General features: G+C 34.2%; 1 protein-coding gene across 4 annotated transcripts in view; it reads right to left on the bottom strand.

The window, feature by feature from the left end:
* Positions 1-15829, bottom strand: part of LOC119633706 — a 444941-nt gene that overhangs the window by 409129 nt on the left and 19983 nt on the right. Inside the window, exons 1-2 of one of the 4 annotated variants that reach the window (XM_038027398.1) lie at positions 8569-8661; positions 8381-8491 (exon numbers count right to left, since the gene is read on the bottom strand). The exons of the other annotated variants lie outside the window; for them this stretch is intronic. The gene's annotated coding sequence lies outside the window, so the exon portion shown is untranslated. Of the gene's footprint in view, positions 1-8380; positions 8492-8568; positions 8662-15829 lie in introns of those variants that run through there. 4 annotated transcript variants of the gene reach the window in all.

Below are 15829 nucleotides of genomic sequence, written 5' to 3' on the forward strand. Positions count from 1 at the left end.
TCTATCTATCTATCTTCCTCACCCTTTTTTTCGGATTCTCTAACAAGCAGGATTAAGTTTACATATTTAATCTACATTAACGTATATACGTACATATGGGTACATATGCGGGAAAAAAAACATCAAAGAATTTTGTTTTTTGTTAGAGCAATGCTGCGTGTATGTCATTAACAGAGAAAAGGGAATTTGAATTTGAATTAAATTCGTTTTTTCTGCGAACATTAATGAACCACGTATTGGTTTGCTTGGTAAGTCGTTTTCAAAAATTTTTACTCGAATTAGAACTTTTTATTTCCTTTGGAAGACATGTTCAGGAGAGAGTGAGATGTACACAAAACTGTACGCAAAAATGTTTCTGAATGTGGGAGGAGAGTAGGCTTTAAAATACAACACAACTCTGCCAGGGCTTCTGCACAGCTCTGCTAAGGGAGTTGGTAAATGTCTTTGCTGGTTGAACTCGAATTTATCCTCAAATCGTTATATTATTTATATATGGAATAAAGGGTGCAGGAGAAACGCATAATTTCTCCAAAAATTGCCAAATTTTTAAAATTTTTAGAGCCAATTTTGAAGATTGGAGATTTTATTTAGGATATTATGTAAGTGTGTTAGCACTTACCTGATAGTTATTTTTAAAGTGAATAATTTTGCGCGCCTTGAAGTGGTTATACATTAGTTTTGGAAAGACAATGAGCTAAATGAAACTAAAGAAAAGCCAAAGAAATCATTGTTGGAAATCTGTTCCATTCGATAAATACCCAAATACTGGATGGCTGCATTTAAGCGTGGTCGTATATGCGCAAGCCATGAATCCGTTTCAGGTCAGGAATAATTAAAAAAATGTATGGTATTTGGCGATCCCGAATTGAAAGCCCCTAAGGTAACTAACTGATCAAATGGATTTGTGTTTAAGATTTTTTTCAAAGGATTATGCAAAAGAGCTTTATTCCCAATGGATTCCATATTTGTTTTGTTTATATGCTTTATTGCTTAAGATTGGAAATACCGGGCAAGCCAGTTTGATTCGTTTCAACTTTGCAACTTCAACAAAAATATTTAAAGAGCATTTTTAATGATTTTGGACAACTTCAATATTCGATTTTTCTGATCGACGATATATACCCGATGATGCATCCCTAAAGTGGGTCAATTGCAATCACTTTCTTTATAAAATTGCTGCAGCCATGAAAATAAAGATGGGCTCAATGGATGAAGAATGCAGAGCTAAGCAATGAACGTGATCTACGTAAACGCCCGGTTGACCGGCAACGAGCAAGAAAATTACAAGAAAAAATCTTTGAAAATCTATTGATTTACAACCGTAACCAAATACTTTCAGTTTGAAAAACTTGTTCGTTTTTAATATAAGTCCGCAAAAGTCAGTGAGAAAGAGCAATTTGGCGTATTGAGGTGGGACAGCTTTTCAACTCCACCCTAAGCCGGCTTTTACCGCTATCCCACGTAGATGTAAGCCCTGTTGCAGCAACAAGTGTTAGTAATATTTCACGATGTAAATTATTTCGGAACTGTCATGACGTGTGAATTTACTATGCAAAGCGTGAGCCACTTTCATATAAGCGCCTTATATGGCAACAGGCTATATTTTTTCATATTTCATGAATGCAAAATAATGTGTGGTACCTAATGGACGGTCTTGCCTGACTTTTACCTTCTGTTAAAGAGATATAAAATTTACACACTTCCACACATACATAAGAGAGAACAAAAGCATAGAATGTACTATGGAAATGTCTGTCTCTATAAAGCCACCATAACTAATGTTGCCGAATATCAATCATTACCAACAACTATGACAATAGATCACACGTCATCGGCTATCATAGTAGCTGGACATTATTTATCCAGCTTAGTACCTTTGCTTTTATCTCAAAAAAAAAAAAAAAAAAAAAAAAAAATGCGGACAAAAGCAACCATTTTATCATTTTTATATAAGTGCCGCAGCCCAGAAGATATACGCGGATCTATCTACTGTTGTAACGTATTACCTTTTCTAATATATGAATTCTGAATGAAATGTACTTTTTTCTGCCATAGGTTGTCTAATTTATGTCGTTCTGCAAGGCGCTCGTGGCGCATTAGCCTATGAAACGTATCAGTTACTTTTGGCTAATGCAGACACAACGTAGTGCATTAATATTTTACACATCATTTTAAGTTAGTTCAAACTAGATATAAATTATCTTTTCCTCCCTTACATATCTGCATACGCAAGCTGCAGTCGCTGCCGTTTGATACGCATGCACATGTATAATTCGCTTTTCAATTGAGATAATGTTAGGTCGTTTCATTACACTTGCAAATAAAATCAATTAAAAATTTACATAGTCTTAAAATTCATGTTTTATTCTATTTGTGGACTTTGCAAATGTAATTCTCAATTATTCCAAGTTAAGAATTTGAGAATTTGAACACAAGCAATGCCCGCTACTTGCTTGAAAATCGCGCTGCAAGGAAAAAAGGGGCACAAGTTAGGAGGATAAGTAAAATTTAAAGAACGATGTGAAGTTATATCTTAAAATGATACACCGGTCGAATGGTTATCGATCAGGAATTCACGTGTCAGCGCTTGGTTTGGTCACAGTTGTTAACTAAACTTTCACTTTTTGAGTCTCGTATTTGACAGTAGTATAAAAAATTTTTCATTCCAAGTTTTAATTAATTAACATAAAATCATGTTTTGTTTATATTTTTTTTTTAAAAATTTTAATTTAAAATCCTCCGAGACTTCAAGTCAGTATCGCAAGTGCGGAAAAATGTTCTTTCGTCCCAGCTTAAGTGAGTGTTAAGTCGGTAAAGGAATAATACTTATCGTCTAATCGCACATCCACTAGGCTGCGATAGCTTCCTATTCTTTCTTTCTTTCTCTTTCTCCTCTTTCTTCGTGACCGCCGCTCCATCACACGCGAATGAACCTTTGATCACATCAAAAAAAAAAAGCTTTCTGAATCGATTTAAGCTTGTCTGTCCGTCCGTCTTACTTTCTTGCGTTTAACCCACAGGCTGTAATTTTTGGAATATTTGAATGAAATTTGGTCAACTGTCATATTTTGGACCAAGGACGAATGCTATTGAAAATAGTTTAGATCCGGCTACCTCTTTAACCACTTGCCCTATAAGGCCTTATTGTTAAAAGTCTTCGAACAAGTAAATGCGACGTGATGTTGGGTATTTAATGAGGAATCGCGTCTCGCTATAAAGTTTTTCGAATCCTACTATCGGAACATGGTTCGAAATAGTTTGTTGAGCTGAAACGAGCGAGGTACAGTGGTGTACATGAACTTTATCGATAGCCATGAGTGTGTGTGGATCGCGCTTCATTAGGCTGCAGCTACCTTTTTCTTCTTTTCTTTTTGACATCGCCTAAGTGATTGGTCGTTGTTAAATATAAAAAATTCTCATGAAAAAAAATCACGGCATAATATGCCGCTTTTTCAGTTCAGATCCCTTAGTTGTTGTTAATATCACACTCGAGTGAAGATTTTGTTTATTTTGAGCGATTCATAATACAATGTTCGCCAGCTGTCATCATTCAACCATCCTATCATTCGAAGAAGAGAAAGTCCCGCAACGACGTTTTTGGCAGTGAACTTGATTTGTGCCAAGCTTCACGCAACCGTGTTGTGAAAAGTTTAAAGATAACATTTTTAGATGAAGAAATCCCACTTAAGTATTTTCTTCGAAAGCAATGGGAACTTATTCAATATCTCAATGTAATACAATTTGTCAAGCGATTTTGAATGTTTAAATACTTTAAGGAATACACGTTACTTTCCAATGCTTAATGTCAGCTAACGTGGCAAACTTAAGGTACTACAATGTCGGTATTTAATACAAACATATTTAATGCAAAGTAAACTGAAAGAAAATACCGAAATTTAATTAAATAGCGAACATAGTTTTTGAGTTTAATGGAATTCCCACACACACGCATGCCTAAATAGTTACATTTATATATATATATAGGTGAATATACGCGTATCAGTTGTATATGAAAAGTTAACAGAAAAAGGAAACCGCAAAGAAAAACATGAGTGCGCGAAAAAAGTATGGCAACACAATTCATCGCCACACGGCAAAAGAGGAAGACAACTCAGATGTTTTTTGGTGAAAAATGCACAGAATAAAAATGAAAAAAATGCATGTGGTGGTGAGTTTCACATTTTTCAGTTAACGGGAAGAGAATGGAGCAAAAAAAAAGAAAACCAAAGAGAGGAAAAAAATGGTTTCCTCTTTTCTTTTTTTTAACATTAGAAATTCGAAGTATTAAGCACATGATACCCTCACTTAAACATTGATGGACGAATACTAAAAGGAAGGAAAAAGAAGAAGAAGAAGAAGAAGAAGAAAAAATAGAAAAATTACTCACACATTTGCACAATGCCTATGATTTTGGATGAATTGTATTACTATCGACACATATTGACTGCTCTCGGTTTTAAACTTAACCTATGACTTATTGGCTATGTATGTGCATAAAATATGAATATATACATATATAAATACATATATTATTTCACTTAAGCCTTTAACATTTTGAACAAATAACCAAACGGGCTCGGTAAAGTGAATTACAAGTGCACAGGTGAAACCAGGCTCGTAGACCATACTGCAGCGGATGAATTGTTAATATTTAAATAACATTTTTTATGAAACGCATGTTGCTATTGTTATTGTTATTCTTTTTTTTTTTTTCATTTTTATTATTATTTTTTATTTTCCGCTTCTTTGTCATCATATTCAACATTTATTAAAGCTTAAAAGCAACCGCAATGTAAACGAGCAACAAGTTAGTTTTTTAACATGCATGCAGCCCATAACCACTTAAAGGAATTTTTTTCTTGCGACTACATGGCAAGCAACTTTAGGGGGTGAATTCTCGATGCATTCTTTTTCCTTTTTTCATTTTTTTGTTTATTTTTGTTTTTGTTTTTTTTTTTTTTTGTTTTATTAGCATTCAAATGGAATAAACTTAACGTATTAAGGCATAACAAAAAACCGGATATCCTGTTTACATGACCGCTAAAACGACAATAAAAATTACAAAAACATCTACCGCAAAAACGTATCGCATAAAAAAGTAATAAAAATTCAATAATACATAATTACTTTAAAGATTTCATAATAATAATTAATACTTAAATAATTAATAAGTTAATTAAATATTAATTTATTTTAATACTAATAATTAATAACTGATTTTTTTCCCACTGCTAAAGGTTAGGCAACCCCAATAATTCCATGTTTTTTATTAAATCCAGAAAATTTAATCGCATATGTGGTTTAATTAAAATAGATAACGAGGAATTTCAAATCGCTTATGTTACTGCTTTCTGTATACCGAGACGATTCTTCCTGATTGAGGAACTTATTAAAGGGAGCGTGTAAGTTATGTATTATTTATTATATGTGCTTGCAAAATTTGAGAGATATTAATAACATTCTGGTTCACTGGCAACTATTGACCAACGGAAATGATCCGTATTGAAAACAAATTGAATCGAAAGATTTTTACAATCACTTCCAAAGCAAAGTCTTGTCTTAAAAAAATGGTTATAATGGCATATTTTTCATATCGTTATGCAAGCTAAGGTAGTGTAAGCTTAATCCTTACATAGGACAAGATCCAGAAATAGGCGTACATGGTCCAAAATGGTGTAGAGTTCATTTTTGTATTAAATTACTATTATGGGTCAGTTTTCATCACCACATATTAAAACTAAGGCTTTTCTACTCTACAAAGGATCAATTTTCGCGGAAAGGGTAGGATCTAAAAAATGGGCCGGAATGACCTAAATTTGGAACAGTTCGTTTTTTATGTTAAATTACTATTATGATATAATTATCATCATGAAGCATTGATAATGACACCTTCTTTCAGTTTTCGCTATATAAGAGGAGGTTCAAAAATTGCTTCAGCCGGTCTAAAGTTTTCATATCAATTTAGTATACCGAAGTAGTACTACTTAGCCACTTTCGAAATTTGCAATTTTTTCCTTATAACGACTTTTCAGAATAGGGCGTCATATGAGTTTTGGTCGAAAAAGAGGACCGATCCGAGTCATTTTCAGTAGCGTTTGTCCTTGGGTCAAAACACGTCACTGTACGGAATTTCATCAAGATATCTCAAAAGTTGCGACCGGTTGAACAGAATTTATATGGGCAGCCATCTAACGGACAGACAGGCTTAGATCAATTCAGATTACGATTCTGAATCGCCCGTTATAATAAAAAGTGGCTCTACCTTGAGCCCTTCTATGTGATACATACGCCCACAGTATTCCTTATACCACAAGTGGTGTAGATTTTTTGTATGGCAACACTGTCTACTTTTTTGTAATTTATGACGAATATAATAAAGCAAAATCGCCCCGGCGCGACTGTAATGCTTTAACGTAAAAAATAATAATTCTCAGCACAGCTTAACTAATTAATTAATTATTTGTTCAACTTACGCCTTACAACGGTTTACTTACTTTCGGTCGCTTACTTTTGCAAGCATTTGTTTGATAGATACAAAGTTCACTGAAATTATCACAGTTAGGGTATTTCACTGCCGATCTAATATTCCAAATTAAGTAAGTATTAGTTAAGAATATTGTCCTTGTCTTAAATAGAATTTGTCTATGTATACTGAGTACAAACTTGGTTTCTTCTCCTTAGTATCTCTCAGATTTGTTCCATATTAAAGCAGAATTAAGATAAAGACACTTGTGAATATTTTTCACAAGTTAATCATACTACGCTAACCAAATATATATGTTTTATACTTCGTGAACTTCTCAATTTCCCTATGCAGTAAAGAGAAAAGGTTTTTGTGTCTAATCGCAATTAGTTAGTTTTTGACACGTTTCACAAAGTACTCACTGGATCTCCTCATCGTCGAAATATGGAAACGTCGTTCAAGTTTTAGATTATATATCAAATCTAATAGCAAATCATCTCCAGCTCAGTGTAGTTTATTGGGCGGGTATGGCAATATGAGGCCGAGCGTCATTAGGCTAAAAAAATCGCGCTTAAAAATCCCCTACAATATGGTAACAAGAGTCTTCATTTCCATTATCAGTGCTATGGTTTTCTGACAAGCACTATAATCTTTTGGAACTATCTATCTACCTATCAGCCTTTAATCCCCATTCATGATTCAGGAGCGTTTTCTTTTGTCCTTGTGATAAGGTCATGATCAAAGAGCACGGCTTACTCAAAGCTTGAAAAGGCTATGCTGTATAATACAAAAGAGATGGAGGTTAAGTGGAAGTCATTTCCCAGAATAACCGATAGCGACTTATTTATATACCTGGTGCCAGTACAAAGATATAGTTTAATAGGTAAACTTAGAAGACGGCGACTTGATCCTTCTTAGAGTAGAAAAAATTAAGGATACATTTGCCATTTTCGTCCTTGTTCACATCTCTTTTCAAGCGGTCCTGCATCCTCGCTTCCTCGCTGGTTACCACTCTATTCTCCCACTTTTCAACTGTCATTTCATTTCTTACCAACACTATCCTCAACACTTCAACATTTCCATTTGCTAACGTTAATGTCACATACGTATTATCTTGGCCCTTGAAAGCTTCTAAATGGCATTTGAACAAATAAATAGCGAAAATATAATGTATTCTAACAATGTGCCTGGCAACTACGATCGATTTGCTTATATAAATAAGTTTTAAAAAGTTTGATCGAAATTTCTTCTCAATGATATCCGACTTTTTATTGTAAAGCTTTCCTAATTACCGTTTTAGCAAATTATGTTCCAAAGGGGAAAAAAGTCACTCTGTCCTGATCTATTTCTCGTCAATTAATTCCTTTACGCAATATTGTTAATGGTATCTCCATTAGTAGTGCTAAAGCCGTAGTAGTTAATTATGAGGACAAATGTTTTCATAATGTGTTGCGAAAGTCTATATAACGATCCTTTTCCTGTTTTGTTGTTTAGACGGTGAAATGAATTTTCAGTGCAAATAAGCCGTTAACTGTTGAAATGCATTCGAATGTATTGTTCATGAATAAGCGCATATGAATAACTAAACAAACAACGACAAATGCAACAATGATATTAAATAATTAATAACAGTGAAACGGTACAAGCGTTAATATAACTGTGTCGTTCGCGGTATTCGTGTCGGTCACAGATAAACGTTAAAAAAAACAATATGTAGAGAAGTGTTGCAAAATACATATTAAAACTCATTTATATTCTAAACATGAGCTTTTCACGCAAAAAGGATGTAAATTATTTCACAGTCGCGCATTAAAGTACTATACTGTTATAATCAACACAATCCACACACACACACACACACACACACACACATGTGAATAATAATAATAATAATAATAATAATAAAATAAACATTACCGTTGACATATATGTACATAAAGTTAAGAACATGTAGTCACAAGTGCATGTAGATTTTCACCCAAGAAAATAAAGGTGGAGAGAAACATTTAACTTTTAACACACGTTAAACTGTGAACAAAAGCAACAGAAACATTAGTGACAAATTAAAATTAAACAAAACTTAACAAAAAGAAATGTTAACCTACCTACATATGTGCATATGTAGACGACAGGAAAGAAGGCTCATGATGACTTTTAAATACCGGCATTTTCGAAATCTCGAAGGATAATGATGTTAATTATTTCGTTACACAGTTTTCAAGGCAATACGTTATGAGTAGCGAACAAACTATGAAGGATAGATAAATTATTTACAAAAAAATACTAAGCCTTTAGCGGTTAAAGTTGAGAACTCAATACTCAATTTTTATTTTTTTTTTTTCCACTAGTGATCCAGAGCATAGCCCATATACATGTAGACTCGTTGTTGATCAGTAAAAATGACATGCCACTATTTTTCCACCAAGTTCTTAAAGCACTTGCAATGCAACTTCTTTGTCTTTTTCTCCTTGCATCTCCTTTCTCTCAAACTCGCTTAATCTTATGTAGAGCCCTACGTAGAGATTAAAACAAAAAATAGCCTAATTGTAGTGTATGTTGGGTGTTTAAAGGAATTTTCTCAATCACTAATAAGCCGTTAAAGACGTATGGTTGGCCGACTGTATTCATCATACAGCCTTCCTATCTTTTTTCAGAGTCCACAACTACTATCTAATTCAAGTACAATCCTCAATGTTTTTCGCATTCCATCATAAGCATACCGTAACTGGTCCGTACAGGCTTCATCGCAAAATGCGCGACTTCTACTCTATCGGCGTTTCTTTCCAACTTCTGGTAGCTACAACTTCTTTTTAGAACTTTGTGAAGCACATTCGATTATTCGAAAATAATAGAGTAAACTATGTTGAAAATAATACAATTTATCCTTCGATATTCAAACCTCTTATAGATCGTAGGTCCCGAATAATGCTTTCTTAAATTACCAGCATTAACTTCATACAAGTACGACCATCGCTAAGCTCGGTACATGGGCAACAAACAAACTACAAGCAAACTACAAAAACAAACTGAGATATTATCAAAAATCCAAAAGAGAACCTACAAGTGTTCACTTCACTGTAGAGGGTGAAGTTTGTACTCCACTCTTCCACAACAAAATTTTTCACATATCATTGTCATCAATGAGAACTCAACATATTGAAAATTGTTTGAAATAGTGGACTCCGGCTTGTCATCTTTCTCCAACAGGCCTACAGCATTTAGCAATGGATGTTTGATCCCTGGTGATAACACCAACGCGTACGCTCTGACCATTTGTGAGTTTTCTCGGAATACCATCTATGTCTTGTGTAACAAGTTCTTTCTTAGGCAGCATTTGCATCCTCCAACGATCATTCTTTACAGCTATCATATAACCCAATAATTGTGGCACTAATATCACTTTGTGAGCAAAACATTCAACATCCAACTGTTTGCATGCATTACTTTCTTGAGCAACTTAAAGCTCTTCTCATCGAACCCTTACTTCCTTATCGGTGAATCGTTTCATTGATCAGTCTTTACAAATCTTTAGGCCAGAAAATTAAACCAATAAAATATCGTATTTACTAGAGGCATCTAAATGTTTTAAGTAAAAAGTATGCCCATGAGTGGCCGAGTAGACTAAAATTCTCGAGTACCAATTCAATGATCCTGTTCAAATCTCGAATGCGGTAGAGTTTCCAATAAAGTTCATGCTAGTGCCTTAAGATTTTAGTCTTTAAATTTATTTCTCTGGCCATATTAGTAATAATAGTGATAATAATAACACGTAGCCGATATTTTGATTTGCCCAGAACCGAAGAAGGGCCTACAAGCTGTAAGCATCTTGGCTTAACCAAAACTCGTCTCAAGCTTTATTGTTTTTAACTGGGTAGGCAAATGTAAGTGCGGTCGCATGGAGTATCGCTATAAAGGGTTTTAAAGCCTAAATTTGAGCTCCACGGTGCTGAGGGATTCCCTCACTATCTATCTCTAAGTAGAGGGAATCTTCTGGTAGTGCTAGCAAATCCTGATTGCTGGGCACGAACCTTCGAGGAGCATGTTGGTGGCTGTGATTTTCAACGATTCGTAAAGCGAATTAATAAAGGTGATAGGATAGGATTCAATATTCCCCAGAGTGCGTTGAGGCTTATAGGAATTGTCTGGCGGGCGCCAGTTCACACATTGGCGAGCATTATGAGGTTAAATCTTACTACAGGTACTCACAGGTAGTTAATTAACTAGATAAGTCCTCTTATTGTTAATTAGGTATGTTGTGTAAAATTTAGGGCCAGAGGTGTAGCAAACTCTTAATTTTTGTTTTAAGACGACCAGCTAATTAGGGACTGTCTCGAACATCAAAGGCGTTTGCTTTCAGTTACCTACCATACAGTGAATATAGTGTAGCTGCTTTTTATCTTGTCATGCATATTAAAACTGAAAAAACAAATCTACAAATTTAGTAAAGTAGTAAGTAAAGTAAGCATACAAAAAAAAAAAAAAGCCTTTTAACGTCTACTTTTCATATTTTAGACTTTAAGGATACCTAGTGTCTGCCCTCGAAACACTAGTAATGTTATTTTAATGCTTTGTTATTGCTCTTAAAAGTATTACGAGGAGAGTTTCTTTGAGTAAAAATAAAAAAAAGTTTTCTTTTTATTTTTAAAACAAAAAATTAAGTCTTTACGTTAGCGTAAGAAGGCATTTCTTTACCTTAGCGTAAGAAGGCATAGGAAATGTTACTTTTTTTCTTTTTTGCTTTGAAAACATGAAGAATATTAACTTTATACCCTCATATCACTTAGAAGAGATATATGTTTTTACTTTTATCGCTTCTCTAGGTATAAGAGTATTTTCTAAGGTAAAAAAGAAAGCATTTAGGCATCATGTGTGCCTTAATAAGAAATTTGCATAAACTTTTTTTCTCTCATTTTCCAGTAATTCATTCGTAAACATTAATCTCATTCAAAGCTGAGACTGCTAGAAACTGCCATGTATTGCAAACAAGCTTGGACGCTTTCAGACTTTATTTGATTGATGCATTATAAGCAATTTGATGAGCTAGTTATTTCAGCTGACAATCACACAGCTCTGTGAAATTTATATCTAATAATTGCTTTGCGACATATAAGAAGAAAATTTCCGTGCAAGAGAGGTATTTAGAATGCATTAAGCATTTAAATGTTGACAGTGCGGGATTTCATTTGTCAAAGGAAAATTATTTTAAGAAAATGCACTTCATTCTAACAAATAAATACCGATTTCAATAAAATTTTAAGGTGAAAAGTAGATAAATTTAACTTTCGGTTAACATCAAATATATTCCATAATTTCTTTAGTAAATCAAGAAAAAGAAAGAAAATGATATAAGCCATAATATGGTTAACACCACTCGCAATAGCTACCAAAATAGATCATGTTAGCAAAATCTATAATGGTCGAAGGCACGTAATTTGATTGTCAGTTAAAAAACCAGTTTGCTGATAAGCTGTCAGTTAAAATTTACATATTGAAAACGGCCCTGAAGGAATTATTACCCGCCCTAAGGCAAACTTCGGTTCCAATCAATTTAATGAGGGAGAGGATTTTCATTAACCCTCTTCGGACTCTTCGGAGTGCCTTTCGTATCGAACCCTTGAGTAATTCTTCTAACTTCGATCGACGACATAAGAATTTATGACAGAAGCGGGATCAATAAAAACTGACTTGGCAAAGGCACTCATAGAAGCATATGCCAACACCATTGATAAAAAAAACAACTCTGGCAAGAATAACCAAAAAGTTGGTAATGTTTTTATGGCGCGGTTAAGTCGCCCTTTCCTTTTCGTTACAGAAAATTTATACGCGGAGGATCAAACCGCACGATTTAAGATTTTATAACCAATTTTATTGGAAGCACATGCTATTATCACACTCTCCTACATTATTCCCGCACAATCATCATAATTCATGTTGCGCGAAGAAAAGGTCATCATATTCTCTTAGTTTCACTTTCATATTAGTTCATTTCACTACTGACCACTGAAAACGGGAAAGTTCACAATATACGTTGCTATGGGGAATGCCGTTTAGCTTGCCGTAGGCCTTAGCAACGTCGCAACAAACTACCAACTATATCTAACAGTCCTGGTGTGGCTTAACAATTCAATCCGAGAAATTTGTTTGCCTTGATAGGTCAGACAGGCTAAATCGAGCAATAACTACACTAGATGACCCCATTAGCGTATATATCCGGACATATCTGAATAGGTTCACTACATTCAATTTCTCATATATATCCGCTGTACTACCGACCAGCAGTAAGAAGTCAAAATTTTCTTATGATCTTATAAGCAAAACGAAAGAAACTACTAGGCTGCGACCATCTGCCTCTCCCTTTCTCTTTCCTCGCTTTTTTCAGACCCTCATATTAAAAAAAAAATGGAACTGGAGTGGGGTTACAGTTTTCGTTATAACGCAAACCCGATACCAAATTTGTATTTTGGGCCGACAGTTGTCGTTAAGGAGTATTGGTTAATGAAATTTGATGGTGCTCGGTGGCGTATGAGTATTAGCTCGACATCGAGTGTAAAATGTCATGTTTTAGCTCGAAAGCAAAATATCTATCGAACTTCATGTTCAAAAGAAAAATATAGTAATACATCGTTATGAAACGACATATTTAAGATTGGCAGGGAAACGGTGAATTCCAATAGACATAGAAAAATTACGTAATCTCGGAAATTTTAAAATGTTGCAAAATATAATAAAGTCAAACAATTATTTTGCTTTTGACTAATGATGGCAGAAAATTTGAAAAGCATAAATGAACATGAAATTAACGAGAAAAATTTGTGTGAACAATAAAAGTAGAAATAGAGGATTAGTAGAAACTAAGTAAGCGCTTTGGTTATGTGATCTTCAGTACCCACTTGATAGACCGGAGAGAGCTATCACAATTCAGTTCAAAGACGAGATGAGTTCTGAAAATCGTCAGTGATAATAGAATCAATACAAAACACTAATTGGACAAAGAGAAACACTACGCAGGTATAGAAGTTGTAAAAATCATGTTAGCTATTAAGAAACAAGATTTTGATAATTTAAGCAAAAAAAATGTTCAATCAATTTATTTAGCTATGCTTTATATGATTACTAATTTTTAGAACAAATTCTGAGTGGCCGAAGGCGAGGAATCTCGACTAGCAAATCAATGGTCGTGGGTTCGAATCTCAAGTGCGGTAGAGTTTTTAATAAAAGACGATAGCCTAAGATGCTAGTGCTTTAAGAGTTTAGTCTTAGAATTTATTTTTCTGACGAAATTAATAATAATAAGAATAATAATAAATTTTTTGCTTGGTTTGTTTGTTTATTTACTCTTCCTCCGCCTCTTTGCATTTTTATGCTACACAAACATCGTGTCATCACAAATGTTGCGCTGTAAAAGTAATAAACAAAAAGTCAAGGTTAATACGAAAGCAGTCGAGTACCATTAAACCTCGGTATCTCAGTGACTTTGTTTTTCCTACCATAGTATAGGTCGATAACGAGAAGTCGTAAGCCGATCCCTAATTCAGAGATGATTTTATGATCTCAATGAAATCCCTGATGATATCAAAAGCACTCACTCATAGGGCCCCGTTGCCAAGGGGCCCGCTACTATCCATCGATCGAATTTTGAATACACAGTTATGTACTATTTACTACTCTGTTGCGAGAATTTAAGTACGTATTCCTTAACTAAGCTACAAATGTACAAGATTTCACTTGTAACATCTTAATATTATCAATGTTTTTGCTCACTTTATATCGGATAAGGAATTTGACAAGCACGATATAGAATTTTTCATAGAATATGCTTTGCTTCATTTCCCTTCTGTTTCGAAAACCAAAAGAAATAAAAATAATGAAAAGAAAAATCTGTAACAAAAAAAAAAAAAAAAACAATATCCAGTAAATAACTAACTCGTGTAAATATTTACAGTTTTTCCTTTTTACTCTACAACACTTGCAAAGCAAAGGTTTATTGAGTTTGTAACATCCGGAACGACTGGAGAAAAATCAACCTATATTCATAAGCTTGCCTGGCCGTCTGCCAAGTATGTTTCCTTGCATTCAATCTACAGGTCCTAAAAGGATGTATGCAGAGGAACTGGAAATGGATCGCCAATTATATTCATAAACTTACTCGTACGTCGGCCAGATCTGTTCTCTTGTATTGAACCTACAGGTCGTAATTCTTAAGATATATTGTAAGATAAAGCATATCTTATATTATATTATATCAAGCGAAATGATGCTATCAAGTATTTTATGGTGGACCATGCAGCATTACAGTGTTTTTACCTGCGTTTATCTAAATCTTTTTTTATAACCATCACCGAAAGATGTGGGGGAATATTCATTTTGTCAAAACGTTTGCAACGCCCCGAAGGAGGCATCAGAACCCCCTCAAAGTATATATATATATTCTTGAAACGAATCGAATTCTAAATCGATTTAAGCATGTCCGTCTGTCCATATGTCCGTTTGTGTAATGTCTGTTCTAATCATTCTCCTGGCCAGAAAAATGGGGCTATTGACTTCAAATTTGGGAGAAAAATTCAAAATTTTTCCCACAGCACTACTTAAACTGAGAACACCTCTGTTTTTCAAATGGAATAAAAGATTGGTTTTCCGCTCATTGCACATAAACTATAGCAAATAAATGCACAAAAATTTCAACCCGTATTTTATGGGCGATGCTGTAGTATCTGTGCGCATAAATGGAAAAATTTGATCACTCCTCACCAATAGTATAGTGTATCAAAATCCAATTGTTTTTTTCAAGACCTTTAGAACGCGCAGCTTCAAAACCCCATAAAATATACAAATTCTTGGCCAATTTGGAATGCATCTAAAAATAACCGCCTGTTCGTCTGTCCACCTGTCTGTGTGCGCAACTTTATGGTAGACATTTTCCCGTCAACGAAAATGAAGATATCGTCTACAAATTTCCAATTTTTGAAATTGACCTAAACTTTTCAAAGAACACGCCTACAACGCCCACAAGCCTATACGACAAAAATTTTATTTTGAAAATAGAAGAAATTAGCTGCGCCTGCTTCATATTACTGAACATGAAAAATTTATTCTTTTATTTTTTTTTGTCTCTTTTAGGATAGCGGTGATGGGTATAAAAGATTCGGTCTCGACCGAATTTAACTTTCTTACTTGTTTAATAGTAAAACTTTTTCGCCGTCTTGCCCATGACTTAGTTTTCTTCCTATAAGACATTTGCATTTGCATATACCCCATATATGCGTTTTTTCCTCCAGTTTTCTCTTTCCGCTTACTGTTGACATAATTATTTTTATCTATTAAGCAGAAACTTGGCATTGTTTATAAATTCTACAAAAGCTGTACGCA

The sequence above is a fragment of the Glossina fuscipes genome, unplaced genomic scaffold (assembly GCF_014805625.2).
Source record: "Glossina fuscipes isolate IAEA_lab_2018 unplaced genomic scaffold, Yale_Gfus_2 2, whole genome shotgun sequence".
In the NCBI taxonomy this organism is placed as follows: Eukaryota; Metazoa; Arthropoda; class Insecta; order Diptera; family Glossinidae; genus Glossina; species Glossina fuscipes.